Source organism: Passer montanus, unplaced genomic scaffold (genome assembly GCF_014805655.1).
Source record: "Passer montanus isolate IOZ18808 unplaced genomic scaffold, ASM1480565v1 scaffold12, whole genome shotgun sequence".
In the NCBI taxonomy this organism is placed as follows: Eukaryota; Metazoa; Chordata; class Aves; order Passeriformes; family Passeridae; genus Passer; species Passer montanus.
The window spans coordinates 8464786-8470052 of record NW_024358722.1 but is presented as its reverse complement, the minus strand read 5'-3'; the positions used below and the strand labels follow the sequence as shown (position 1 = coordinate 8470052).

Below are 5267 nucleotides of genomic sequence, written 5' to 3'. Positions count from 1 at the left end.
ATGTCCCTGAATCATCATTGGAGAAATATTTTCTAATCTAAATGCTGAGAAAGATATTGTGGCTCATTTTGCAGAATATAAACATTGACACATCTTTTTTTTGTATCATTTTAGGAGTTATTTTTCCCATTATATTCCAGCCTTATACTGATCAGACTTGTATACATTAACAAAGGTGTAGAGCTGGCTTCCTTCTCTTTTGTGCCTTTAAACTTGCATGTACTTTGTTGTTCTCTTTAAATGCTATTTTGAGGTGTATTTGAAAATATATGGATAATATACTTTGTGGGCTTAGATAATTGGTTGTAAAGAAGTGAATGCATTGACACTTAATTAGTAAGGAAATAGTTGTCTGAATCTGAAGATCTTTCTTAAAGTGCACCTATTGAATGCTTGTATTTTGCTGCCTATTTTTTTTTTAATTCCACTGTTGATTTTTCTGTCTATGATTGAAATGTCCTCATTTGCTTTAGTGTTGAAGGCTCCTTTTCTATATGTGTATATGTATGTTTTTTTCCAGCAGGACTTTTCCTCCTGTAGATGTATAAGAAATTATGCATCAGACAAAAGCCTCATAAACTGACCATTTGTCCTTTGGACACAATAGCCTGCCCAGCCCCTCTGCTCCTCCTCTCCAATTATGTGTGATTAGTCTCAGTGTGTTGTGTCAAGAAGGGGGAGTGTGCTGAGTGCTTATTATCTGTTTAGGTACAAGAAGAGCACATTTAGGTTCTGCCTATGAATGGAAAGTGAGTCTTTATCAGGACTAAAATCTAAATGCTACTATCCTAGAAATTGCTTTCAAAATAACACATGCTTTTTTTGATAAATTCCAAGAAACACTGTAAGAACTAAAGGATTTTATAATGTAATCAAACTATCTCCCTTGAATTGGTTTATATTGTGATATATTGTCACCCATATATTTGATACACACTTAATGTGAGTTTTCTTATTGTATGGGAAAAGACAAAAATCCTACAAAGAAACAGGAGCAGTATCTGATTTCTTAACAGTTTAACAGACTGTTTTAATGACTTCTCAGTAGCAGTCTTTAAACCACAACACTTTTAAAATGTTGAAAAAAGAGAGAGAGGCAGAGACCATGACTGAGAGAGGAAGGTACTAGCTGCAAGCAAGTGTAGAGAATCCTTCTAAAATACATTAATTAAAAGAATTGCAATTTGACAATAAGCATTCTTCCATATTCAACTCATTGGCCAGCATGTAAAGGACAAGCTTCTGAAAGTCCCTTGCTCTTCTGCTTCTTCCCAAATAAATTTTTTCACTACCAGTTTGCACATCCTTGTATTCAGTACTTTTTATGCTCCATTAGAGCACCTAGATGGATCTCAGAAGGCATAGGTCAAGTCGCAGTTAGATCATACATTTCTTTCGCACAAAAACTTGAATTGCAATGCCAAGTGATGGGCTAACATCACAATAACAGCAATTTATTCCTCTTTTGATAAAAAGCAGCCTATTCTCGGTGTTAGATAAAGACCAGGGGCAATGCAAACCAACCATTTATCCTAGAACTGAGTAGTATAGCTGGTATGAGTTTCATATTCAAACTCCTGTTGGAAAATACTTGTGTGGTAAGAAATCAAAAGCATTTAGGAGTAATTTAAAATTGCTGTGAGGATGGCTTTAGTGTAATTAGTTTTGTTTTGTTTGTCCCACACAGCAGTGCCTTTGTTTCTCTAAAACCATGTACAAGGAATCTTCATAATCAACAAAGCAGTGGGGAAAATAACACAATATTGAAATTTGTGAACCTTTTATTTTTGAGAGGACCTGAATGTCTGCTGTACAATAATCTAATAAAGATTGTTAGTTGCTAAAAATAGAGGCAACGTCATTTGAAAATTGCGGTTTTAGCTCTAAGAAGAAAACAGTTTTGCTCAAATTCGTAGCTGATAATTGCTTTTTATTTCTTTAGTGTCTGTCGTTTGAGTTGAAGGCTTTGCACAGGTGCTGCCATCCCTAAAGTGTGTAATTGATGGCTTGTTTACCAAAGATGCATTTAGGTTTCATCCTGCAAACTCATATTGGAGCTCCACAGGCAGTAAAGTTACTCATCTACATAAGTGCTTGCAGGTTTGGTCCATGTACACATTTTTAGAGGTACATAAACACGTTCTCTTTTTGATTTTTTTTTTGTTTCAAAATGGGTGTTGAAAAGTCACAGATATAGGATTTACATGAGGCACAAAGAATGTTCTCTTTTAGATATATCTCTGAGTCCCTTGCATTAGTGGCTATTTGAATTGTTTCTGAGCACTTAAATTTTAATAAAAATACAGTGTTTATTAATGCATCAAATATCTTTGCTAAGAAAATGTTAGGCAGTTTGGCAAATCATGCTTATAAAATGTATCAGAGCCTTTTATGTCATGTATTTTAACTAGTCTCTGATACTTGGTGTATTTTTAATGATATAATTTACAGTGTTCTGTAACAGAATATTGAGCTTAATTACTTTGTGTTTGCAAAGCATTTGAAGTTGAATGACACTATGCAAGAGCTATGCTGGCTTCACTGAGAATGGAAATGTTAGGCTGATGCAAGTTTTCCTTCACATATTTTGGTAATTCTTACAACAGTGCTGTGTCTTCTTTCTCAGAGCCAAATGGCAGAGAGAAGTGGTATTCTTGTGGACAGCCATTCCTTGGGCACAGCTCTCATGTACCTGGTGCCACTGACAGTTAGTTGTGTAATCTTCAGGATATGAAAGATCAAGAAAGTGTTCTATTTCCTGCTGTGAGCTATGGCAACACCTTGCTTTAAAATTGCAAACTAGTCCCAACTGATAGCATTTCGGAGCACTGGGAAAAATCTTTCCATTTAGGAATTAATTTGAATAGGAATTCCTAATCCATTTAGGAATAAATTTGATTTGAAACAGAAAATGTCTTAAGAATGTGAGATGAGGCAGGAGAACTTGTGATCCCAGGTACCAGTCCAGCTTCAAAATCCTTATTAGACAAGTCATTCACATTTTGCCTGTGGCTTTAATGGCTACATGTTTGCACAAGGAGGAAAGCTGGATTAAAATTGTTCCCCCCCACAAAAAGCATCTTTCTATCTTGAGCCTGGCTGCAAACGGTCTATCAAGTGTTACATCTCCATTACAACTCTCCTTCGCTGTTCCCTGAACAAAAGAGGATGCAGTGGGTGGAGCTTTTGATACTCCTCTTGATATGGCAGGTGGCACAGCTGATATGGCGGGGGAAGAGGAAAAAGGCAGCAACACATGCAAGTCAAACACACAGTGTTTTATTACCCACTCTCTCTAATGCAAGAGGGGAATAACCAAGTCCTTGTTTTTTTCACAGGAGAAATTATAAACATGTACTTTAACCTGGATTTTAATGTTGGTTTTTTCCAGAGTGTGTGTTTTTTCTTTTTTAAGGCAGGGTTTTTTAACAGTGATGTCAAACTGCAAATTCCTTTAACTCTTTTGAAATGTTTTGAGAAACTACGAGAAAGTGCTAGGACAACATGCACTGGTGGTTATGTCTAGAATGTTTTCTGCACAGCCTGGTCATCCCATGTTGTTTCCTCAGAAAGAGGCAATTTTTTTTTTTTTGCTTTCTATTTTTTATTTGCTTTTTATATTGTCTTGAGTCTGATTAAGGTGGTGTCTCCACTGCCACATATTGGTAGTCTAACACTGGTTGTAAGCCCACTGGTATCTTTTGAAAGATTGCTTTGAAAGTTGATTTTCAATATGATTCACATCTGCAATGCAATAGCACTTATTAATGCAATCAAAATGAGGGCACCCTCATTCAAAATCCCATAAAGTTTAAAGAAGGTCAATACATGACTTGGTAAATTTGCTGATGAATGTGTAAGTAAGGAGGGGACCCCCAAAATGATGCCCATTCCTCATATGAGGAAACCTGAAGCACAGCCAGTATTGCTGTCTCCATTGCCCATAGCAATTTAGAAATCAGGCAATGCACTCTAGAACTGACCCCAGATTTTGTGAGACCCACTGCTGCATCTCCTCTGCAAGATCCATCTCCTTCTCCAACCTGTGGTCTCTGTTCCAACAGCTGAATGTAACAAATCTAACTTTTCTTTCCCATTTTTAGAGGGTTTAGCCTATTACAGCTCCTTGCTTAGTCAGCAGCTGGCTTGCTGCCAAAAAGCCCAGCATATTGTTGTGGCTGGGTAAAAGCTGGATATTTTCCATGGCTGTCCAACAGCGGCATTGGATCTTCATTGTCTTCTCGTGTGTAAAGTGTGTGGAAAGTAGAGGGAAGATGCACGAAGCGTTAGTCCAGATGGCATTCCACAGCCTGAGAAGAAACATCTTGACCCTCGAATCTGGGTTAAACTCAACAGATGCCAAGCCCCCAAAAACAAAGAGCTGTTGTGGCTGACGACAGCAAAGGAGAGATAGGCCTTTGTAATAGAAAGTATCTTTTATTTTGGATGCATTTCCCTGCAAATAACCAAAACAGTGTCACTTGTGGAAGATTACTTATTAAAAACAAGCAAAAAAATGATGGTTGTCTGCATTAGGCATCGTCCCCCTTCAGTTGTAAAATGTTGCCCCTGGGTGATGGGTTATGCTCACAGAAAGGATTTGAACATTCAGACTGCGCTGTGCCCTGACAGAGCCTGCATGCTAAAAGACCTGTTATTTTTTCCTGACTCTGACTCCAATTAATGTACTTTTTAAATGATTAAACATATCATGCTGTGACTTCTGAAATGTCAACAAGCTTCGAAACTTGGGAGACAGGAATGTAATAAAATAGGTAATAGGAGATTCAATAGTTAATAGAGGCCCTGAAGTGTGAGTGTATACAGTAGCTGTATATTGGAAACTGTGCAAATGAAGATGGCTTAGTATTGCAAACTGAGGAAGAAAATTGTTTTTAATTAGCACCTTCATAAGAACTGCTGATTAATACTGTTTGGTTTGGTGAAAAGCTTTCAGCTGAGTAATTTGTACAGCCATTACAACAGTTTTGTTAGACCAGGACTCCTGTTGTTAAACACAAACAGCAGATGATAATGGTGGAAGATGAGTTTGTCATGTAACAATTTACCTTATTGAAAAAAGCTTTATATAAAACCCAATACAGTAGGTACTAGCAGAAATCACATATTTTAAATCCTTTCAAGATTGCAGTGTGTGATGCTGGTATGTTTTTTCATGGAGGAGAAACAGATTTTATATCATTTATAAAATTATATATACAATTTAAAGGTGTTGTAGCATGGACAGACCACTTTACTGGTAATGC

At 36.9% G+C, this 5267-nt stretch overlaps 1 protein-coding gene across 3 annotated transcripts in view; it reads left to right on the top strand.

The window, feature by feature from the left end:
* Positions 1-2241, top strand: part of CAMKMT (calmodulin-lysine N-methyltransferase) — a 211955-nt gene extending 209714 nt beyond the window's left edge. For 2 of the 3 annotated variants that reach the window (XM_039697838.1, XM_039697839.1), the window contains exon 11: positions 1-2240. This exon is cut by the window's left edge and continues 171 nt beyond it. The gene's annotated coding sequence lies outside the window, so the exon portion shown is untranslated. The other variant, XM_039697840.1, reaches the window with a different exon arrangement.
* Positions 2242-5267: the final 3026 nt, after the last annotated feature.